The sequence below is a fragment of the Myotis daubentonii genome, chromosome 9 (genome assembly GCF_963259705.1).
Source record: "Myotis daubentonii chromosome 9, mMyoDau2.1, whole genome shotgun sequence".
Taxonomy (NCBI): Eukaryota; Metazoa; Chordata; class Mammalia; order Chiroptera; family Vespertilionidae; genus Myotis; species Myotis daubentonii.
The window spans coordinates 86,625,703-86,650,513 of NC_081848.1; the positions used below are offsets into that span (position 1 = coordinate 86,625,703).

Here is a 24,811-nt window from a genome sequence, read left to right on the forward strand (position 1 = left end):
CCTGGTTCTCCGATCATGGGCCGGGGCAGGGCAGAGGTGGCCCTGCCACCTGGCTCTTGCCTGCCACCTGGATTTCCGATTACCATCAGTGGCAGGCAGCTTCTTCCGTCCTTCCCCTTTCGCCTCCCAACATTGTGCCTACGTATGCAAATTAACCGCCATCTTTGTTGGCAGTTAATTTGCATATCTTGCTGATTAGCCAATGGGAAGCATAGCGAAGGTATGGTCCATTACCATGTTTGTCTATTATTAGATAGGATAGGATGTCCCTATTTCCCCCCTTTTGCCCCCTCTACCCAGCTCTTGCTCCCCACTTCTCTCTGGCCATCACCATACTGTTGTCTATGTCCATGGGTTGTGCATATATTTTCTTTGGCTAATCCCTTCTTTAAATTCACTTCTTTAAATTTTTATTTTCAGATAAGTGCTTATAACTGCATTATTATATATTTTCTATTATATCATTTAGAATTAAGATATTTTTAAGAGAGATAGAATTAAGATATTTTTAAATTGAACCCTTGTAAATTTTAGCACAATTTAATAAATTATGCTAGAAGCAATTAGGAGATTTTTCATGTAATGCAGATACATTTCAATTAATATTTTATTTTTAATTTTCTAACATTTTAATTTGAAATAATCTCATACATGTAAAAAAAACTATAAAATACTACAGCATATTATATGTACCCCTCACCCAATTTCTTAGGTGTTAATAATTTAAACATAACCATTATACAACTAACAAAATTTGGAATATATTTTTCTTATAATCTCTTTAATGTTACTTAATCCATTTACTTTGTTTTTGTTAATCTTCAGCCAAGGATATTTTTCCATTGAATTTTAGAGAGAGTGAAGGGAAAGGGAGAGACACATTGATTGGTTGCCTCCTGCACATGCTCTGCTAGGGACTGGGGATCAAGCCAGCAACTGAGGTACATGCCCTTGACTGGAATCTAACCTGGGACCCTTCAGTCCAAGGACTAATGCTCTATCCACTGAGCAAAACAGGCTGCAGCTTAATTCATTTACTTTTGATCTATATGTGTCTTTATATTTAAAGTGGGTTTTGTTTTTGATTCACCCTCATAATCTGCCTTTTAATTGGTGCGTTTATGCCACTGACTTTCACAGTGCTTACTGATAGAGTGACTGCCATATCTAGCTGCTTCTGGGGCTTCCAGGGCGGCAGGCAGGCAGCTCCTGGGGCTTGCGGGGCCGGTGTGCCTGCGGCCCGGGACTGGATCAGGTCCCGGGCGGCAGGCAGGCGGCTTCTGGAGTCGTCCACGGGGGCCTGGACGGTGGCTTGCGCTGGCGGCTCATGCGGTCCTGCCCTGCCGGCAGCATGCAAATTAGCCTCCATCTTTGTTGGTGGTTAATTTGCATATCTTGCTGATTAGCCAATGGGAGGTGTAGCAAAGGTATGGTCAATTACCATGTTTGGCTATTATTAGATAGGATAGGACTAGAGGCCTGGTGCATGAAATTCGTGCTGGGGGTGTGTGTCCTTCAGCCTGGCCTGCGCCCTCTTGCAATCCGGGACCCCTTGGGTAGGGTCCCTAGGCCTGACCAGCAATCAGGACCTTTCAGTACTTTCCTTCCCTGGCTGCTGGGCTGCTGGCAGCTGGCCCTACCCCTGCCGCTGCCATTGCTTGCCATCTGTGCTGCGCTGCCTCCCTCCCCTGCCACTTGTTGCCTCCCTCTGAGGGCGACAGGCGTGGGGTGCAATGGCTTGGCTGGCCTGGGCCTCTCTCTTTGGAACAACCGTGGAGGCCCACCCCCACCTCACCCCCCATCAATCATCCTGCTGGCCGCGGGCTGGGGCCTCCCTCTGCTGGGTGATTGTGGGGCAATGGTGGGGCCCCCAAACCAATCGCATTGCACCTGCCTTGGCTGGCCTGGCTCCAGTGCGTGTCATAGCGTGGTTGTCCAGAAGGTTGTCTGGACGGTCATTCTGCTGTTTGTTCATTCAGTCGATTTGCGTATTATGCTTTTATTATTATAGATTATCCCATGTTTTCCTCTAGAACACTTTTTCCTAAAATGAAAATGCCTTTGTTTATTGCAGTTTATGTAAATAATGCAGAAAAAATAAAATTAATTCAAAATTCTACCCCAAGAGTAAAAAACAAACAAAAAACCTGCTATGGTTTTAAGTATATCCCCCTTCAGACATCTATACATGCACACATTTTCTTTGTTCTGTTTTCTCTCCATTTATTTTACTGTTTTAGGTATATACATTTCAGAGAGGAAGCGAGAAAGAAGCATCTATGATGAGATAGAATCATGGATCGGCTGCCTCCTGCAGACCCCCCACTGGGGGTGGAGCCCACCACCCCGGCATGTGCCCTGGAATCAAACTGTGACCTCCTAGTTCACAGGTCAATGCTCAACCACTGAGCTACACCGGGCAGGCTAGGTTTCTGATACGGATGTAAAACATGTAAATTTTCAGCTTTTATTCCTAATATGTGCATAAATGAGTGCACATTTTTCACCATATGTTTTGGTATGTACTATTAGCATTTACTTCAAATTATTTTCTAACTTGAATTGTGATGTATTTTGGGGTTATTTAGAAGTGAATTTGATAAATCTTAAATATTAGGAGTTTGTAGGTGCCTTCTGTTCCTGATATGTAGATTAACAGCAATGACAACAAGAAACGTACTGTATATAATTTCATTTCTTTGAAGTTTGTTGAAACTTGCTTCATATCACTGCGTGGTCTCATCAACTATAATTGAAGTGTGCCCCTCTGCTGCCACCTCGTGTTCAACTTGGGAATAACACCTTCGTGCCTTTCAGCAGGTAAGGTTGTTGGGTACAGTGGGTCTCAGAACCTTGACTACAGTTTGCTGCTCAGGTTGTTGAAGTTTTTACATCTTTACTGGGGTCTTTGTGGGGGCTATTGGTTCTGAAAGAGGTATGCTCTGTCTCAGAATGAGAGGTTTGTTATATGTATTATGGTTATAAATTTATTATGATTATAGAATTGTCTAGTTTCCCTTGTAGCTCTCTTCTCTGTACTTTGATTCCATGTTATGAAGTGCTTGGGAATTTGGATCTTCCTGGTAAAATGAAGTTATCGATCCGAAGTGATCTTCTTTAGTTATAGTTAAGCTTTTGCCTTTAAGACTTGTGTGTTATCATATAATTTTTATTGGGTTTATGTTTGCTTAATATATCTTTTTCCATTCTTTCACTTTTGATCTCTTTGTACCCTTATGTTTTAGGTAGCTTTTAGTTTTTATAGTAGTTATGAGTGAAATGAGTTGCTTCTGTTTCAACATTTTTTTCCCATTCAGTTGTTCCAACACTGTTTTCCACTGCTCTAAGGAGATGTTATCACACCAAATTTCCATATGTATTTTAGTTTATTACTTGGCTTTGCATTCTGTTCCATCAACTTTTCTATTCATAGGACATTACCCAAGTTTTTAAATTACTGTAGCTTTATAACACAATATATTTTTCGATCTGGTCAGGGTAGCTGTTATTCATTCATTTGCTTTTTCAGATGTTTCCTTTATTATTTTCAAATATATTTGTATTGATTTCAGGGAGGAAGGGAGAGGGAAAGAGAGAGAGAAATATCCATGATGAGAGACGATCATGGATCAGCTGCCTCCTGCATACCCCCTACTGGGGATCGAGCCCACAACCTGGGCATGTGTCCTGACTGGGAATCGAACATGATTTCCCGGTTCATGGGTCAATGCTCACCACTGAGTCACACTGGCCAGGCTACCCGGAGTTTCTTGATACTCATATCTTACCCCTTCTTCCCATCCTATAGTTTTTGGGATCACCTAACAGAAATTAACATACCACATATCCTGCACTTTTCCTAAATATCACCCATTTCACCTCCACAGTCTAAGACTCTGGTTCCCCATTTTCCAACATTTCCTGTTTGTAATATTGCCTTTTTGTCTTTGGCATTCATTTGTATGTGAGTTTTCCTTGGGCTTGTATTAGATGTAGTGCATCTCTTGTCAATTTGATCATGTTAATTTGGTTATTAGCCCAGCTGTTAGAATATATGAGGTATGAGGCAAATAATTGCTTTTTAAATCTCCCACAGTTTTGAAGAGCCGGCCTTGTGTAATTATCGGCTGGGACACAGCTAACTTCTGACACCGCTGAAGCCGAGAGATCATGGACACCTGCCAGCAAAGGTGAGGAGTATCATTACTTTTCCATTCTGTTAACCTTATGTGTGTGACACTGCAGGGTTTGGTAGGATTTTGAAAATCTGGAATTATTTTTTTCTCTTATACATTGACATTGGCATGAAAAAAACGTATTTGTGAAACTAGCTGCTTGGACTTAGATTGACATGGGTTCTCTTTATTGAATCACGGTTTTTTGTGCAACATGAGGATCTGGTTCAGTTCATGCATCTGGCAACTGAGGTCTGGTGTGTGTGTCCAGCTCTGGGTTGTGGCTAATGTGTGTTAGTCATAGATCTCTGCTATATGTCCAGGGTCTGTGGCTTTGGGTCAAATATGTATTCAGAGAATGACTCTTATCACTGTTTATGCTCTTTGTAATGCATCAGCATATCAAAGGACAGACTTGGAGAGTTGATAAATATTGTGTTGAGATATTCCATTGAGACCTCCCCTAAAATTGTCACCTTTAAAAACCTAGCCCTGGTCAGTTTGACTCAGTGGATAGAGCATCAGCTTGTGGACTGAAGGGTCCCGGGTTTGATTCCGGTCAAGGGCACGTACCTCAGTTGCAGGCTCCTCCCTGGCCTGGGCCCTGGTCGGGGCTTGTGCAGGAGGCAACCAATCAATGTGTTTCTCTCACATCGATATTTCTCTCTGTTTTTCCCTCTCTCTTCCATTATCTCTAAAAAGCAATGAAAAAATTTCCTTTGGATGAGGATTAAAAAACAAAAGAAAACAAAACCAAAACAGGGAAAACCTTTGCCCTACCCATTGTGACTAACTTGGTTGAGCATCGTCCCATGCATCAAAAGGTCACCTGTTCAATTCCAGGTCTGGATACATGCCCAGGTTGTGGGTTCAACAAAAGGCAACTGATGAATCTCACCGTTTGTGATTGACATACCTCTCACATGGATGTTTCTTTCTTTTTCCCTCTGTTTTTCTATCTCTGAAATCAATAAAACTGTATTTAAAAACCCAAATAAATAAAACAGGTAAAACCCTTAAAACAAAGGTGTGCGTTGTTCCTCCTGTGTCTTCCCTTCTCTTATTTCCTGTTTTTACTTTGTTTCTTCTAAGCTCTAAAGGTCCCTGTCCCTGTGAGACTTGCAATGGGGGAGCAGTGGGCAGTGGCACCTCGTCCGGGCTAGCTCCCTGAACCTGTCTCCAAGGGCCCCTTGATCTTGTCTCTACTGTTTTAATCCCTTCCTTTGTTTCACTCTGTGGATGAAAACAGGCCACTTGCTAACCTGACAAGGTTAGAGGTTATGAGAACCCAGGCTATAAGGTGAGACAGGAAAAATGGGTGCCTGGTTTTTAAATTTGGCTTTTCAATTTGAATTGTTTTCTGAGAGTTTGAACAAATGCCTTTGCTGTGTAAATGAGAGCTGAACTAGTTCAGCTCCTAAGATAAGGGGCACGTCCTTTCTCCAGCCTGAATTTCTCATGCTCTTAGGAAACTAAAAATCTTGGTGGAGGTGTCAGAGGTCATTCCTCATGACCTGTAAGGGCTCCACAGGGAACCTCCAACTCAGCTCTAATGAAGAAATTGACTCATCGAGGGACGCACATATAAAGGTCACCTAGTGCTCCCAGTCCTCACGGCTGCATTAGACAGCTGAGGAGAGAAACCGAGGCACAGAAGAGGGTTGAATACCACTCAAGGGCCTCGAAGAGCTCAACCTATAAGCTGCACACTTTGACCTACTACATAGCCACCCTAGAGAATTTTCTCAGACTGCCAATGTTCAAAAAACCCCACTACAATTTACATGGGAAATTGTGCCTCCAAGGCTGGAAACTCCCAGACCCCAGCCTTCAATAATACTCCTGATAGGAATCCTTTTACTGGCAAGCACTTTACAGAAATAAGGTGATTTCACTAGAAATCTCATCTTAAAATGGCCATAAGGCAGGGATTTTTGGGTGCCTAAATTAAAAAAAAATTAATACAAGTCCATGTAGGCAATAGTGGTTGTTTAATCTTTCATTATCATTGAAAATTTAGCTTTGCAAACACTAAAAATTCTCAGACATTAAATTACTTTAAATTAAAAAAATATAAAATATGGACATGCATCCCTGGCCGCCATTGGTCAGTGGTTAGAGCATCGTCCTATGCACCAGAGGCTTGCAGGTTTGATTCACAGACAAGGGTACTTATCTGGGTTGCAGGTCTGATTCCATCCCCAGTTAGGGGACGTGTGGGAGGCAACCAGTAGATGTGTCTCTGTCACGTTGATGTTTCCCTCTCTCCTGCCTATTTCTCTCTCTTCTCCCCTTCCTCACTCCTCCCTTCCACTCTCTAAAAATCAATGGGAAAAATATTCTCACTCCTGGTGAGGATTAAGAAAATATGAAAATACATATTTAAGGAAAAAAGGTGAGTTACTCTTTTTTTAAATTAAATCTTTATTGTTCAGATTATTACATTTGTTCCTCTTTTTCCCCCCATAACTCCCCTCCTCCCGGTTCCCACCCCACCCTCCGCCCTCACTCCCCACCCACTGCCCTCATCCATAGGTGCACGATTTTTGTCCAGTCTCTTCCCGCACCTCCCACACCCCTTTCCCCCCCAAGAATAGTCAGTCCATTCCCTTTCTATGCCCCTGATTCTATTATAATCACCAGTTCATTCTGTTCATCAGATGATTTATTCACTTGATTCTTAGATTCACTTGTTGATAGATGCGTATTTGTTGTTCATAATTTGTATCTTTACCTTTTTCTTCTTCTTCCTCTTCTTAAAGGATACCTTTCAACATTTCATATAATACTGGTTTGGTGGTGATGAACTCCTTTAGCTTTTCCTTATCTGTGAAGCTCTTTATCTGACCTTCAATTCTGAATGATAGCTTTGCTGAATAAAGTAATCTTGGTTGTAGGTTCTTGGTATTCATCACTTTGAATATTTCTTGCCACTCCCTCTGGCCTGCATGGTTTCTGTTGAGAAATCAGCTGACAGTCGTATGGGTATTCCCTTGTAGGTAACTGAGTTTCTGTCTCTTGCTGCTTTTAAGATTCTCTCTTTGTCTTTTGCTCTTGGCATTTTAATTATGATGTGTCTTGGTGTGGTCCTCTTTGGATTCCTTTTGTTTGGGGTTCTCTGCGCTTCCTGGACCTGTAAGTCTATTTCTTTCACCAGGTGGGGGAAGTTTTCTGTCATTATTTCTTCAAATAGGTTTTCAATATCTTGCTCTCTCTCATCTTCTGGCACCCCTATAATTCGGATGTTGGTATGCTTGAAGCTGTCCCAGAGGCTCCTTACACTATCTTCATATTCTTTTTTCATTTTGCTTTTCTGGTTGGGTGTTTTTTGCTTCTTCGCATTTCAAATCTTTGACTTGATTCTTGCGGTCCTCTGGTCTGCTGTTGGGAGTCTGTATAATATTCTTTATTTCAGTCAGTGTATGCTTAATTTCTAGTTGGTTCTTTATCACAACATCGAGGGTCTCATTAGATTTCTCAAGGATCTCACTATATTGGCGGTCTCACCAGTCTTTTCGAGGGCCTTACTAAGTTTATTGGTGGCTTCTAGACAGTTCTTGAGAGACCTTAAAAGTGTGTTTTTGAGCTCTGTATCCTCCATTTCTGTCCTGTTTCTTTGTCTCCGCATTTTTTATGCTTTCTTGGTGCACCCCCTTGTGGTCTTTGTGCGCCGTCTTGTTGTAGTTAAGCCTTGATTGTTGTAGGTAATACTGGGGGGCGGGGGGATTTGACCTCCAGGCCAACTGGCTGTGAGAATCAGCTGTGTCTGCAATGGGAGAACTTCTGTCCTCTAGGGAGGTGCTTATCTAGCTTTTGCCTAAGTGTATCCCGCAAATGCCTCTGTGCAAGGCTTGGGCAGGGAGGGTCCCAGGGGATCAACCGGGTGGGTGGCCGGAGCAAGCAGTTATGGCTGCTCTCAGTCCCGTCCCCAGAGGCTCTGCCTCTCAGAGTCCCAGCAACCGCTGCAAACCTCGGCGAGAAAGCTGCCCTCGCATTCCGACTGATGCCAGACAGTCCCGCTTCTCCCCAGAGACTCGCCCGGAACTGGAGCTCAGAGCCTGAGACTCCCTCCGGATTGAATCAGACAGCCGCGCCCTCATCAGCCAGCCCGCTCTGCAAGCACCTCCGCACCTTTGTATTTTACTTCAGCACCGCGCCTCCTCTGAGTCTCAGTATGCTTTTCTCTTTCCTTCTAGTTGTAGAATTTCCCCTCAGCCAGCCTTCCTGTGGTTCTGGGTGATGTCCGTTCCATCTTTTAGTTGTATTTTTGAAGTGGCTGTGTGAGGCAGCAATCTCCGGTGTTTACCTATCAGGTGAGTTACTCTTGAATTCTGTGGCTGCCAGCTTCATCCCTGGGCCCAGCCCGGGGAGCTTGGCCTGAGCGTGGGGGAGCCATTTTTTGTAATGGGAACGTGTTAGTAGCAGGAGAAAAAGATTGTGCTGAATGGCTTGTTACAGAAACAATGTTTTTATTTAGGTAGGAAGTTATTTGTATTGTTTTAGAAAGGAAGTGAGAGAGAGGGTGGGAGGGAGGGAGGGAAGGAGGGAGGAAGAGAGAGAAATATCCATGCTGAGAGAGAATCCTTGATGCTAGAGAATTCTCTGAAGTCACTGTTCTGGCTATAGGCTGTGCACCCCCTGCAGCCCTTTGAAGGGGCGTCCTGGAGACAGGTGCCCTGAGGTTCCCTGTGAGACGACTTTCTGACCGTGTCGAAGCTGCTGATTTTGTGGCCTTTTGAAAGAAAGCAGTGAGTGTTGGTTGTAGCAGGTGTATCTGTGAAGCTGATGCAGCAAGCAGCATGGGCTAGTGCTCGTCTTCCCTGTGAAAGATGTCAATTTGCAATCACTCCCAGGCACCGTAAGCAGAAATAAAGATGCATTCCTGGGCCTGTTTTGAGCACGTGGCATTTATAGGCATTCCTGTTGAAGTGGCTATGCAATAAAGTTGGATTGTTGTGTTATTTGCCGTATTGTAAATGTGAATGTGATCAGCATCAAGCAGTGCATCCTCGTTTCAGAATGTGAATCCTTTGAAGTTGCCATGCCAAGTTCACTATGTTTGAAATCTGCTGAGGAAAGAGAAATGATCTTTGTTGAAAGTGAAAGGTTTGTACTGTTTTTTTTTTCTTCCACTCACTCCTTGTGCGAATATGACGCTACAGAAATAAGATTTTTTAAAAAACCACAGGCATTCCGAATGAAAAGATGTTCCTTGGAATGGAAGTCTGGAGGGAGGAGAGCACCCTAGCCTTGTAAACTTCCTCCCAGGAAGGTGGGAACCCATGTGTGTCTGCCCGTGTTGGTGAGAGGATTGCTTTTGGAAAGGCCTGTCCCTGCTTGTCCAGCAGGTGGAGCCAAGACCTAGCTGAGGAGGAATGTTTGTGTCTTTGTGCTGGAGAGATTTGCTTGTCATCCCTACAGGATGTGAGGCTAGTGAGTGGGCACTGAGGCCAGAGGTCCCCCTTGGTAGCGGCTGTTATAAAGCGGGGGAGGGTGATCCTGTGGCTACGTCCTTTTTGTACTGGAACCCGCATTCTTTTTCCGCCGGAATTGCAGAATGAATTCCCGGATAGAAAGTGTTGTAGTAAGTGTGGAGATGTGTTGAAGACGAAGTGCAAACTGCCAAGTAGGGTGGGTGAAAAGGGTCCCACTGGGTTCCTTTCTGTATGTCCTGTCAAGCGTGCAGATCGTGGTGCCTGCTAATCCCTCTGCTGGGTCCATATTCCCCTTGGAGTTGATTAGTGGAGTAAGTCATGGGCTCCAAGGTTGACCCTCCCATGGGAACCGTGAGGTTGTCCCTCCTCGTTTCCCTGTGAACTTTCTTCTTTTGCACCTGAATGCAGGGCTTCCTTGTCTTTCTTTTGCAAATATTGACCTTTGTGGGGTATTTGCATTTTGTTTGTGCTATGCAAAATGCGAGTGTTGGTGTTCCCTTGTATTATGGAGATGTGAGCGTCCCTGGCTTGGTTGTGTTGTGGCCATGTCCCTTCTCCCAGTGTGTGCCCCTGTCTTTTTTCTTGGAGCCCAATTGTCCCAAATGCTTAAGGCTGGCTCTATCCCCCCCGCCTGAAATTGCTGCTTGACTTTGACCATGTCCCAGCTTAGCTGGTGCTAAAGGAAAAGGTGTCTTCCTATTTGTCATGTGCCCTGAGGCCCGCGGTCCCCTGTCCATTGTGTTGTTGTGTGTTTTTTTGCTCCCCCTAGGCAAGTGTGTTGGAAGTGAGGCCAGCAGTCCCCAATGTTGTGAGGAGCCCCTTCTGTGGAGGTTTCATTTGTAGATGGGCCATGCAATTGTGTGATGTGTAAGGTGGCAGAGGCTTGGTGTGTGAGTGATGGAGAAGATGATGGGATTTTATATGTGAAGCATGTGAAGGTGTTTTCCTGGGAGGATGGATGGCATTGGGTGGTGAGGATCCTCGGCCATGTGAGGAGGGAGGGTCGGTGGCCTCCCCCCACACCACCCCGCTGTGCTCCTGTGTCCTTGCAGGCTTGACTTTGTGAGCCTACGCCTGCCCAGGTGTTTTGAGCATCTTGGGTGAGTACCTCTGATGGGGTGGGTGGTGGATGTAAGCTTTGTGCAATGAATTGGTCGCTGCCATCTGAAAAGCTGGCATCCCCCGGCCAATCCCCCTCCCTCCATGGATGTGGTTTGAATATGTGGACGAAAGGGGCTACATGCTGACCTGACAAGCTCAGGGGAGGCCTGCATGGCAGTCTTGCAAACTCAGAGACCTAAAGTCACTGCAAAGAATGGTCTGAAATTAAACTTTAACTAAAAGCGGTTATGGTGGGCAGTTATGTCCTAGGCCAGTATCTTTTTTTTTTTAATTAAATCTTTATTGTTCAGATTATTACATTTGTTCCTCTTTTCCCCCCCATAACTCCCCTCCTCCCATTTCCCACCCCACCCTCCACCCTCACTCCCCACCCACTGTCCTCATCCATCGGTGCATGATTTTTGTCCAGTCTCTTCCCGCATCTCCCACACCCCTTTCCCCCCCAAGAATAGTCAGTCCATTCCCTTTCTATGCCCCTGATTCTATTATGATCACCAGATGATTTATTCACTTGATTCTTAGATTCACTTGTTGATAGATGCGTATTTGTTGTTCATAATTTGTATCTTTACCTTTTTCTTCCTCTTCCTCTTCTTAAAGGATACCTTTCAGGATACCTAATCCTGGTTTGGTGGTGATGAACTCCTTTAGCTTTTCCTTATCTGTGAAGCTCTTTATCTGACCTTCAATTCTGAATGATAGCTTTGCTGAATAAAGTAATCTTGGTTGTAGGTTCTTGGTATTCATCACTTTGAATGTTTCTTGCCACTCCCTCTGGCCTGCATGGTTTCTGTTGAGAAATCAGTTGACAGTCGTATGGGTATTCCCTTGTAGGTAACTGAGTTTCTGTCTCTTGCTGCTTTTAAGATTCTCTCTTTGTCTTTTGCTCTTGGCATTTTAATTATGATGTGTCTTGGTGTGGTCCTCTTTGGATTCCTTTTGTTTGGGGTTCCCCGTGCTTCCTGGACTTGTAAGTCTATTTCTTTCACCAGGTAGGGGAAGTTTTCTGTCATTATTTCTTCAAATAGGTTTTCAATATCTTGCTCTCTCTCATCTTCTGGCACCCCTATAATTCTGATGTTGGTACGCTTGAAGCTGTCCCAGAGGCTCCTTACACTATCTTCGTATTTTCGGATTCTTTTTTCATTTTGCTTTTCCGGTTGGGTGTTTTTAGCTTCTTCACATTTCAAATCTTTGACTTGATTCTTGCGGTCCTCTGGTCTGCTGTTGGGAGTCTGTATAATATTCGTTATTTCAGTCCGTGTATGTTTAATTTCTAGTTGGTTCTTTATCATAACATCGAGGGTCTCATTAGATTTGTTGAGGATCGCAATAACTTTATCGGCGGCTTCTAGACAGTTCTTGAGAGACCTTAAAAGTGTGGTTCTGAACTGAATATCCTCCATTGACAGTTTTGTCCTGTTTCTTTGTCTCTGCATTTTTTATGCTTTCTTGGTGCACCCCCTAGTGGTCTTTGTGTGCAGTCCTCCTGTAGTTAAGCCTTGATTGTTGTAGTTAATACTAGGGGGGTTTGACCTCCAGGCCAGCTGGCTGTGAGAATCAGCTGTGTCTCCAGTGGGAAAACTTCTGTCCTCTAGGGAGGTGCTAATCTAGCCTTTGCCTGAGGCTATCTGGCAAATGGCTATGCGCAGGGCTTGGGTGCGGCGGGTGGGTCGCTCGGGCTCCGGATCAACAGGGTGGGCTGGAGAGAGCAGTTATGGCGTCTCTCAGTTCCGTCCCTAGGGGCTCTGCCTCACAGAGTCCCAGCAACTGCTGCAAACCTCGGAGAGAAAGCTGCCTTCGAGTTCCGACTCCTAGGCCAGTATCTTCCCTGACAAGGTCAACCTTTACTTTCACTGAGCCTATCTGTCTTTTTGCATGTGTTAATGTAAAAACAACCATTGAAACCTGTAAAGAATTTTTGTGAGTTTATTTGAGCCAAACTGTCGACATAGGCCGGGAAGCAGAACCTCAACGAATTGAGATAGTGCTCTGGAGAATGGCAGGGTTACATCCGTATTTATACATGAAATTCATTGGTGACAGATTTAAGGAGGTGGGATCAAGCGAAGTGGGGAAACCTCTGTGATAGGATAAAAAGTAAAATGATGGACACATACTTAGGTGGGTGCAGGAACAATTAACATGACGATGAAAGAATTTGTGTTATCTGTCCTGGGACCCGGAACACCTGGTTGTGCCCCAGGGGCTCCATAAAAAGGGAAGTCACAAGTTACCCAGACATCCCAAGGACATGTTATCATAGATGCAAAAAGACAGATCGGCTCAGTTACGGTAAAGGTGGACCTTATCAGTGAAGATATCGGCTTAGGACATAACTGCCCACCATAACTGCTTTTAGTTAAGGTTTAATTTCAGATCATCCTTTGTGGTGACTTTAGGTCTCCAAGTCTGCCAAACTGCCATGCAGACCTCTCCTGAGCTTGTCAGGTCAGCATGTGGCCCCTTTTCGTCCACACATGTATGATAACATACCCTTGAAAAGTCTGGATCACTTGTGACTGTTATACCCAGATTTCAAGATCCCCAAGAGCCCACCAGGGAGCCAGTGAGTCCAATGCAAAAGCAGAGAGTCTTTTATTCGAACTAGTTCGGCTCCCCGACCACACTCACCGATGCAACGGTAAGCACAGTGGCAGAGAGAGGGCTAGCCCAATGGGAAGAGGAGTTTTATAGGGGGGTGGCATTGGTTAGTTTAAAGAAATCCTGGGCGTGGCTAGCAGAGGCTTGGGCTTCCGGGAAGAAGGTACTTTCCTGAGCACATGGCTGCTGCCCCAACATGGAGGATACGGGGCAAGATGGAGGGCATAGCCCTCACCCTTTCAGTGACTTCCCTGTATCTGGATCCCCTGGGGCACAACCAAATGTGCTGGGAACCAAGACAGAGACCACAAATTCCTTCATCATATGTTAATTGTTCCTGCACCCACCTAGGTATGTGTCCATCATTTTACTTTTTATCCAGTCCCAGGGGTTCCCCTGCTTTGCTTTCTCCCTCTTCCTTAATCTATCACCAATGAATTTCATGTAACCCACCTATGTCCCTCCTTTGATTGCAAATGTATAAATACAAATGTAACCCCACCATTCTCCGGAGCATTATCTCAATTCATTGAGGTTCTGCTTCCCGGCCTATGTCGACAGTTTGGCTCAAATAAACTCACAAAAATTCTTTACAGGTTTCAATGGTTTTTTTACATTAACAAATCCCAGGATTGAGTGTTGAGCTCGAGTCCGTGATGCCATGGAAGTGTGTTGAAGAGTTTGTAGTAGGAGAAAGCGGATGGAATGCTTGTGGTCTGTTGATTCTTGGATGTGTTGAATGTACTGTTTCCAGGTTTGCATGAGCCACTCAGGGAAGTGCTGCGCTGCGGCCTCAGCAAGGGAAGAGAGCAGAAGTCCCTCGTTTGGATGGCCTGAAAAGCCAACCCTTGAATTGGAAAGGAGTTTGTAGTGGTTGGTCGTGTCCTCAGGCAGTCTCTTCCCTGATAAAGATTCATTTGCATGCAGATGCAGGCTTTTGTTCTTTTGTGTATGAGATGAGCTAGTTGTGAAATGTCCTTGTCCCTTTGAAGTTCTGTTTCTCCGTTCCCCTCAGGGTGCAGCCCCATCACCCTGGCTCGTAGCAGAAGTGCCTGTGTTCTTGTGGTTGTGTGAATTGTTGCATATGAAGTGTCCTGCACTCAGCTCAATAGTTTTTTTTTGGTCCAACCCCAGAGGTTTCTGAAAGGGTGAGGACTACGCCCTCCATCTTACCCCGGGTCCTCCATTTTTGGGCAGAGCCATGTGCTCGGCAAGGCTTCTTCCCGGAAGCCCAAGCCTCTGCTAGCCACACCCAGGATTTCTCTAAACTAACCAATGACAATCAAGGGAAGTGCACACCATTGATATGACCACATCCTGTGTAACGAGACACCGACTTGCGCCTGGCCAATTGGCAGGGCCCACGGTCCCCTCTCCTCCCCTTACTCCACCCACCTATAAAACTCCTCTTCACACCGGGCTAGGTCTCTCTCTGCCACCTGCTGCTGTGTCAGTAAGGAGGGTAGGGGAGCCAGACCCGGGTTTGAATAAAAGACTCTTTGCTTTTGCATCGGACACGGCTGGCTCCCCGGTGGTCTTTAGGGGATCCTGAAATCTGGGCATAACATTTGGGGGCTTGTCCGTGATTCCCAAGACCATTGAGGGACCCCAATCCGAAGAGTCTGACTGACCGCGGTAGGTGTCTGTGTCTTCTGTTCTGTGTGAGCTCGCTTCTGAAATCTGTAAGTGCCCTAATGGTTCTAGGTGGACGCACTGCTGAAGAACCACAGACAGTGGAGAGTTGGAAGACGTTCTGCTCCCCAGGAGGGATGCGTATTCCCCTCACGAGGAATGTGGTTTCCCCTCGCGGATTTGAGACGAGGCGGGTCACTCCCGCCGGTTTGGCATAAGGCCATCGTCTAGCTTTCGGGTTTGGCTTCCATGGAGTTGGAAGAATGTTTTGGTTCTGCTTCCATGGAGTTGGAAGACTGTATTTTCAGGCCCGTTAGTTGTTTGTGTTTGTGTTTTTTCGGTTTTATTTTGTGCACTTACTGGACGGACATTATGGGACAGACTCAAACTACTCCTTTAAGCATTATGGTCGATCATTTTAAAGAGGTAAGGGAAAGAGCCAGCAACCTCAGTGCGGAGGTTTGGAAAGACCGGTGGCAGACTTTTTGTTCAAGGGAGTGTCCGACTTTTAACGTCGGGTGGCCGCCGGAGGGGACTTTCGACCTCCCCACCATCCGCCGGGTCAGGGATGTCGTCTCCCAACTCAGGGGGGGACATCCTGGTCAACTCTCTTACATTGTTACTTGGCAGGACCTCGTGGAAGACCTGCCATCTTGGCTCAGACCCTTCCTACCTCCATGCCCTCCTGGGCCAAAGCCCATTCTTGACTTGTAGAGAACGGAAAAGGAGGAGAAAAAGAAGAATCTCACCCAGCCTTCAGCCCCCCCAACCCTGTCCTGCAGGGGGGGACCAAAGAAGAACTAATCTTTCTTCCCCCATATAGCCCACAAGGGGGCGATCCTTCAATGCCGGGAGTGGCTGGGGGCGGAGTTCCAGGAGTGGCCACAGTTCCGGTAGGAGGCCCGCCTCTCACCCGGCAGAGAGCTCAGCGGGAACTGTCTGTCGCCGCACCCGACTCCACTATCAAGACCCTGCCCTTACGGGCCGCTGGACCCCTGGATGCGGACGGCAACCAGCCCCAACACTATTGGCCTTTCGCAACCAGCGATCTCTATAACTGGAAGGCACAAAACCCTAAGTTCTCTGAGAAGCCGGGGGGACTTATTGACTTGCTAGATTCTGTTCTTTTCACCCATCAGCCCACATAGGACGACTGTCAGCAGCTTTTACAGGTTCTGTTCATGACGGAAGAGAGAGAAAGGATCCTCAATGAGGCCCGGAAAGTGGTTCCAGGCGTGGACAGAAACCCAACCGCCAACCAGGCCCAGATAGATGTCTCTTTTCCCTTAACTAGGCCTGAATGGGATTTCAACACGGCAGAAGGTAAGGAGAGGCTTTCGGTCTACCGCCAGACTCTAATGGGGGGTCTCAGAATGGCTGCTAAAAAGCCAACTAATTTGGCCAAGGTGGGAAATGTTCAGCAGGAAAGGGATGAGTCTCCAGCTGCCTTTTTAGAATGGATCATGGAGGCTTACTGCACCTACACCCCCATGAATCCAGAAGCTCCTGAAAACAAGGCAGCTGTGATCATAAGCTTTGTAAACCAATCAGCTGTGAATATTAAAAAGAAACTACAAAGCCCTAACTGGTTTGGCTCAGTGGATGGAGCGTCGGCCTGTGGACTGAGGGGTCCCAGGTTCGATTCCGGTCAAGGGCATGTGCCTTGGTTGCGGGCACATCCCCAGTGGGAGGTGTGCAGGAGGCGGCTGATCGATGTTTCTCTCTCATCGATGTTTCTAGCTCTCTGTCCCTCTCCCTTCCTCTTTGTAAAAAATTAATAAAATGTATTAAAAAAAAGAAACTACAAAAAGTAGATAGGTTGGGAGAGAAGAGTTTACAGGATTTACTGGCAGTGGCAGAGAAGGTGTACAATAACCAAGAGTCTCCAGAGGACAGGCAGGCTCACGTCGCGGCTGCCACTAGCAGTAGGCAAGCTCGGGACCTGGCTAGGGTCCTGCTGCCTACAACCCTGGACTTCCCCGAGGAGCGAGACCGTCGCCTCCGACAGCTTGCAAGCAATAAAGGAAGAGGTAAGCAGACCACCCGAGAGGGGAGGCGGAGGCTGCAGAAGGATCAGTGTAGATTTTGCATGGAAGTAGGGCACTGGGCTCGAGAATGTCCAAAGAAGGCTGGTGGGAAGGGAGACAGGACTTACCGAGTTAAGGTCTTAGAGCTGGATGAACTGAGTGATTAGGGGAGTCAGGGTTCGGACCCCAGGATATCCCGAGCCCAGGATAACTCTCAGAGTGGAGGGGACCCCTGTTAACTTCCTTGTCGACACCGGGCCACAACATTCGGTCCTCCGCACCCCGTAAGGAAAACTGGCGAACAAAAAGTCCTGGGTGCAAGGGGCAACTGGTATGAGCCAGTATTCATGGACGACCCAAAGAACAGTAGATTTGGAACGGGCCGGGTATGCCACTCTTTCATGGTGATACTGGAATGCCCCTACCCACTATTGGGACGGGACCTACTGGCCAAAATTGGAGCTCAAATAACTTTCAGACAAGGGGGGCCTCAGGTCACCGATGGGAAGGGCCGCCCCATTCAGGTCCTGACCATGTGGCTAGAGCAGCTGTGGGCAAACTACAGCCCGTGGGCCAGATCCGGCCCGTTCGACTGTTCTATCTGGCCCGCGGAGCCGAAAGAGCAGAGGGTTCTCTTGCTCTCCCCTCGGCTCCTTCACCAGCAGCAGTGTTAACATGGCAATGTCGGGAAACATGGCCACAGCTCCTTCCTCTGAGTCCAGTTTAAGAACCCATTGTGGCCCTCGAGTCAAAAAGTTTGCCCACCCCTGGGCTAGAGGATGAGTATCGCCTCTACCAGAAGGCTTCCCCAGTAGAGGGCAGTATGGACAAATGGCTACAAGAATTCCCAACAGCTTGGGCAGAGACAGGGGGGGTGGGGCTGGCCGCCCACAGGGCCCCAGTCCTGGTAGAACTAAAACCAGGAGAAGGTCCAGTAAGAATCAAGCAGTACCCCATGCCTCAGGAGGCACGGAAGGGAATTCAGCCTCATATCAGGAGACTGAAGAGCTTGGGGGTGTTAGTTCCCTGCCAGTCTGTGTGGAACACTCCCCTACTGCCGGTTAAAAAGCCCCAGACAAACGACTATAGGCCAGTACAGGACCTCCGAGAAGTAAATAAAAGAGTTATGGACATACACCCAACAGTCCCAAACCCGTACACTCTCTTGAGCTCCTTGGCGCCCTCTAAAGTCTGGTACACGGTATTAGATCTGAAAGATGCCTTCTTCAGTCTACCGCTAGCACCTCAAAGTCAGCCCCTGTTTGCCTTCGAGGGGCATGACCCAGAGGAGGGCTTCAGCAGACAGCTGACTTGGACATGCCTACCCAAGGGGTTCAAAAACTCACCCACCATCTTCAACGAGGCGCTGCACGAGGACCTGGGTGAGTACAGAAGGGAACACCCCAACCTCACCCTCCTCCAGTACGTAGATGACATCCTGATTGCTGCCGACACAGCCAAGGACTGTGAGCGGGGGACCAAAGATCTACTGGCCACCCTGGGGGCCTTAGGGTACCGGGCATCCGCGAGGAAGGCTCAGTTATGCTGAGAAAGGGTGAGTTACCTGGGATACATCCTAGAGGGCGGGCAGCGGCGGTTATCGGATGCCAGAAAAGAGACTGTTTTGAAAATCCCTACTCCCACCTCTCAAAGAGAAGTAAGGGAATTCCTAGGATCGGCTGGCTACTGCCACCTCTGGATACCAGGTTTCGCTGAAATCGCCAGGCCCCTATATGAAGCTACCAAAGAGGGAAGGGCGTTTGACTGGACTGAGAAAGATGAAGCTGCCTTTAGGCAGTTAAAGAAGGCCCTCCTAGGTGCTCCAGCCCTGGGCCTGCCAGATATTACAAAGCCCTTTCAACTCTTTGTGGATGAACACAAAGGGATACCGAAAGGGGTCTTGACTCAAGCTTTAGGCCCCTGGAGCCGCCCAGTGGCTTACTTGTCTAAGAAGTTAGATCCTGTAGCTGCCGGCTGGCCACCGTGCTTGAGAATTATCGCGGCAACAGCGCTCTTAGTCAAAGACGCTGACAAACTGACCCTGGGGCAGGAAATCTGGATTACAACCCCACATGCCATTGAGAGAGTCCTGAAGCAGCCTCCTGACAGATGGATGAGTAACGCTCGTATAACCCATTACCAGAGCCTCCTACTCAACCCTCCAAGAGTGTGGTTCCACCCCAGTGCGGCCCTCAATCCTGCTACTTTGCTGCCCGACCCGGACTTAGATGCCCCACTACATGACTGTGTGGGAATCCTAGAGCAGGTACATGGACTCCGGAAGGACTTGACCGACCAGCCCCTCCCTGATGCAGAGGCCACCTGGTTCACGGATGGGAGCAGCTTCGTGCGGGACAGGTGCAGGTACGCGGGTACAGCGGTGGTCACTGAAACGGACACTGTGTGGGCGGAGGCCCTGCCCTCCGGGACGTCAGCCCAGCAAGCAGAACTCATCGCCCTTACTAAGGCACTGATGCTGGGGGCTGGGAAGCAGCTTAACGTTTACACAGACAGCCGTTATGCATTTGCTACAGCTCATGTCTATGGGGCAATCTATCAGGAGAGAGGGCTACTGACAGCAGAGGGACAGACAATCTACACTAATAAAAGAGAAAAATGGTAATTGGCGTACGACGATACCCTTTTCATTGGCTAACCAGGGTGATATGCAAATTAACTGCCAACTAAGATTGGCAGTTAACTGCCAACAAGATGGCGGTTAATTTGCATATGTAGGCACAATGCAGGGAGGCGAAAGGGAAAGCAGGAAGAAGCCCCCTGCCACTGACAGTGATCCGAAACCCAGGGGGGAGCTAAGAGCTGGGGGGCAGGGCAAAGGCAGCCCTGGGGCCGCCTTTGCCCTGCCCTCCAGCCATGATGGGAGAATCAGGCGCCTTTGCCGCCCTGGCCAGTGATAGCAGGAAGTAGGGGTGGAGACAGCGATGGGAGCTGGACACGGTCGAAGCTGGCAGTCCCGGGAGCTAGGGGTCCCTTGCCTGGGCCTAAAGCGGAGCCCACAATCGTGGGGCTGCTGCAGCTGCGGGTCCCCGCTGCCCGAGCCGGACACCTCAGCCAGAGGTGTTAGGCCTGGGCAGGGGCGGAGCCTGCAACCACGGGGAGCTGGGGGTCCCCTGACCAGGCCTGACACCTCTGCCGGAGGCCTCAGGCCTGGTCAAGGGGCCGATCCGGTGATTGGTGATCGGAGGGTGATGAGGGTCAACTCCTCTGGCCGAGGCATCAGGCCTGGGTGGGGGGCGGAGCCGGGGATTGGGGGGATATGATGGTCCCCTTGCCCAGGCCTGAAGCCTGGGTCAGAGGCGTCAGGCTTGGGTGGGGGGGTGGAGCAAGCGATCAGAGGGAGATGGGAGTCCCCTGCCCAGGCATGATTACTGGGCCAGAGGCCTCAGGCCTGGGCGGGGGCCAGAGCCAGTGATCGGGGGGACATGGGGGTCCCATGTCCAAGCCTGACACCTCTGGCGGAGGCGTCAGGCCTGGGCAAGGGGCCGATCAGGTGATCAGAGGGAGATGGGGGTCCCCTGCCCAGGCATGATTCCTGGGCCAGAGGCCTCAGGCCTGGGCGGGGGCCAGAGCCAGTGATCGGGGGGACATGGGGGTCCCATGTCCAAGCCTGACACCTCTGGCGGAGGCGTCAGGCCTGGGCAAGGGGCCGATCAGGCGATCAGAGGGTGATGGGGGTCTACGCCTCTGGCCGAGGCATCAGGCCTGGGCAAGGGGCAGAGCCAGCAATCGGAGGGGTCTGGGGGTCCCCTGCCAGGCCTGATGCCTGGGCCAGAGGCATCAGGCCTGGGCTGGGGGCAGAACCAGTGATGGGGGGAAATGAGGGTCCCCTGCCCAGGCCTGACGCCTCTGTCAGAGGCGTCAGGCCTGGGCAAGGGGCCGATCCTGCGATTGGAGGGTGATGGGGGTCAACGCCTGAGGGCTCCCAGTATGTGAGAAGGGGCAGGCTGGGCTGAGGGACACTCCCCCCCCCCCCCCAGTGCACGAATTTCGTGCGCCGGGCCCCTAGTAAAAAATAAGCAGGAGATTCTCGATCTGCTTGCGGCCTTATGGCTTCCTGCCAAGTTAGCCAAAATCCACTGCCAGGGGCACCAAAAAGCCGATGACCTGGTAGCAAGAGGTAACCAAAAGGCTGACCAGGCTGCGAAGGCAGTAGCCCTTACCTCGGTCCCTACCATGGCCTTACAACTCCCAGACCCAGGGGACCCAGTCTTACCAGACAAGCCTAAGTACTCCCAGGAAGAATTGCAACATATCAGAAAGCTCCCCAGAGCCCAGGAAATAAAGGGATGGTGGCATACACCAGAAGGGGAACTTATACTGCCAGACCGGCTCGGGGACATGGTATTAGAACATATGCACCAGTCCACTCACCTGGGAACCTGGGAAATGAAGAACTTAATCCGACATTCCGGGATCAAGATTCACCAGCAGAATACCAAGATAGATCAGGTTGTGTCTGCCTGCAAGACCTGTCAACTCACGAACACAAGAGTCGGATCAAATGAAAAAGGGACCAGGCTCAGAGGCACCAAACCGGGAGCACAATGGGAGGTCGACTTCACTGAAATCAAACCAGGGAAGTATGGTTATAAATATCTTTTAGTATTTGTAGATACCTTCTCTGGCTGGGTAGAGGCATACCCAAACAAGCATGAAACAGCTCAGACGGTGGCCAAGAAGCTTCTGGAAGACATCTTGAGAGCTTGTTTGGAGGTTCTAGCAGGGGAGTGCAGCTACTCGTATAACCTTGACCGAAGACCGGTCCTCTCCTGGGGGGGGGGGGGGCGGGTGGGAAGGTCGTCCTCTTCGAGCGCGCAGTTTTGGGAGGGACGCACATGGATCGGTGAGGGAGGAGGGGGACACCCGCCTAGCCAGCCAGATCAGCCGAATCAACCCTGGCGATCAATGGGGTGACAGATGTTGCAGCCAGATTGCCCTCACATCCAATGGAAGACATCTTACCCAGGTATGGTTTTCCTGCTATGATAGGGTTCGACAACGGGCCAGCCTTTATTTCAGGTAATGCAGGTAGTAACCAGGGCTATTGGGGCAAATTGGAAATTACATTGTGCTTATAGGCCCCAGAGCTCAGGTCAGGTAGAGAGGATGAACAGAACTCTAAAAGAGACCCTTACCAAATTAACCATGGAGACTGGCGGGGACTGGGTGGCTCTCCTACCATATGCCCTTTACCGGGTAAGGAACTCTCCATACACCCTGGGCTTTACTCCCTATGAAATCATGTTTGGCAGGCCACCCCCTATCATTCCTAACCTTAAAACTGACTTTCTTGCTGAATTTGAAAATCAAGAACTATCTCTTTCCTTGAGAGGACTCCAGAAGGCGCATGAGGACATTTGGCCGCACCTCCACGCCATCTATGAGACCAGCCCAACCCCAACTCCTCATCAGCACAAACCAGGAGATTGGGTCTATGTCAGAAGGCACCTCCGGGAGACCCTCGAGCCATGTTGGAAGGGTCCCTACACTGTGGTGCTGACGACCCCCCCCGCTCTCAAGGTAGACGGCATCGCGACCTGGGTCCATCACACTCATGTCTGGTCAGCAGACCCATCCATGATCCGGGAAGACTTTGTCACCAAATGGAGCGTCGTTCGAGATCAACGCTACCTGCTCAAGCTCAAGCTACGGCGTGCTCGACCTGCCTGATGCTGGTAACATTGCTCACAATCACTCCTGCCACCTGGAGCCCCCACAATACTGTGTAATACACTTAGATTATGCCTGCATCTTCATGGACATGGCTACAAAGAGACAAGGACAATTTATAGAATCATATGTTTAGTAGCAGAAGATTTGGCTGCCTGAAGCAGCCATGATGCCAATATTATGTTTCATTGTATTGATATGTTATATTAACCTTTGATTCTTTTGCAGGTTTGAATGTATGTTGGCTGTCCTGGAAGGGGACTGTGTGGGGTGACCCCCAAAAGTAAAGGGTGTCTAGCTGCCAAGAGGGCAGGTGCCCAACTGGGCAGGGAAGGGTGCCCATCAGGTTTTGGTCTCTGTTGAAAGACAGTTGATGGTTGGCAGCCTATATACTATCTTGCAGGCCTGCGTAACCATGCCCATGTCAGGGGTAGTAAAAGCCTGTTTAGAATAGAAGGTCTGAGGCATGGTTATGCACAGAAAGAAGGTTTTATGCCAACGGTTACTGTTTTGTTATAAATCCATGAAAAGGAATTGGCAAGGAAAGTCAGAAAATCTTAGAGCAGATCAGTATGTTTTTCTCCTTATGTAATTCCTCCAATATCTGGCAATGCTAAATAAGTCATGGCAATACATTTCTTTGCATAGATTCAATAAGACTGGTTCCTAATAGTGGTTTTATTAATGGAAAACTTTGACTGGAGTATCATGTTTTAAAGAGCCCTGTCTGAGCTCTAAAGACTTAAAGCCAGTAAGAATGCCACGAAGAAAGCCTGGTATCCTGCTTGGGAGCCCTGAAGATGGCTGGCGCTGGAGCATCAGGCCCATGCCCTACCATCACTGGCGGTTGGTCAGAGTAGAAGGGGAGCAATAAGGATGCCTCTGAATCCCTGTGGAACCCCCACACACTCTGGGCCGCAACGAGTAGGAGGGCTACTGAGATGGGCCTTAAAGCCTGGAGCGTGGGCTCAGGAGGAGTTGCTACAGATGAGGGATTCACCTAACTCAGCAGATACTGCAGGCAGGCCTGATGGCAGCTGAATGGCTTGGCTTCCTGGCCCTATGGGGCACATTAAGATTCAACCATGAGATTCCAGCAAAGGTAGTCAGTTACCATTCTTGTGTTTATGCAGACATCAGGACAGTAGATAAATTAACCTTGATTTGGCTTTTTGATAGCCATGGAGGAATTTTAAGAAGAAAAATCCTATTCCAATAGAAGTTAAAACTAAAATGGTTTTTTTCCCTTCCACTGTACCATTTGTTAAGCTTATAAGGATAGTTCAGTTGATAGTTCTGTGTGCCCAGTATGGGCCTCTAGCAACGGTGAAATAGAAATGCAGTCCGTCTCATGATTGAGCCGGAAGTTCCAAGACAAAGGGGGCAATGAAAGGGCGAGGACTACGCCCTCCATCTTACCCCGGGTTCTCCATTTTTGGGCAGAGCCATATGCTCAGCAAGGCTTCTTCCTGGAAGCCCAAGCCTCTGCTAGCCACACCCAGGATTTCTCTAAACTAACCAATGACAATCAAGGGAGGTGCGCGCCATAGATTTGACCACATCCTGTGTAACGAGACACCAACTTGCACCTGGCCAATCGGCAGGGCCCACGGTCCCCTCTCCTTCCCTTACTCCACCCACCTATAAAACTCCTCTTCACACCGGGCTAGGTCTCTCTCTGCCACCTGCTGCTGTGTCAGTAAGGAGGGTAGGGGAGCCAGACCCGGGTTTGAATAAAAGACTCTTTGCTTTTGCATCGGACACAGCTGGCTCCCCGGTGGTCTTTTGGGGATCCTGAAATCTGGGCATAACAGTTTCCTCTGCTTTGGTTTGTCCCTACTTCCCCATCTATCAGCCATGGATTTCAAGCCATCCATTGACCTCTCCTGCTGTTATTTTCAATGCATAAAACAACTTTGGAAACCACTAGTTTGGAGCGCTCTCTCTCTCTCTTTCTCCCTCCCCCCCCTTCCCCCTCCCCCCTCCCCCCTGATATTGTGCTTCCTGGTATTTTTGTGTCTTCCTGGCGGCAAAGCTAAATGTTATCTCTGGAGGTTTCAGGAGAGACATTTATTGAAGGAGCAGCGCTGCTGGATCAGGGGATTCCCCAATCGAAATCTTGAAG

The 24,811-nt window shown here is 48.5% G+C and overlaps 1 long non-coding RNA gene across 2 annotated transcripts; it reads left to right on the forward strand.

The window, feature by feature from the left end:
* The first annotated feature begins 1,100 nt into the window (after positions 1–1,100).
* LOC132241630 (uncharacterized) lies at positions 1,101–9,968 on the forward strand. Of its 2 annotated transcripts, none has more exons than XR_009454525.1 (3): positions 1,101–2,820; positions 4,097–4,190; positions 9,194–9,968. It is a non-coding gene; the product is annotated as an uncharacterized LOC132241630 (long non-coding RNA). The 2 variants fall into 2 exon arrangements; XR_009454524.1 differs by lacking the exon at positions 9,194–9,968 and adding an exon at positions 8,372–8,650.
* Positions 9,969–24,811: the final 14,843 nt, after the last annotated feature.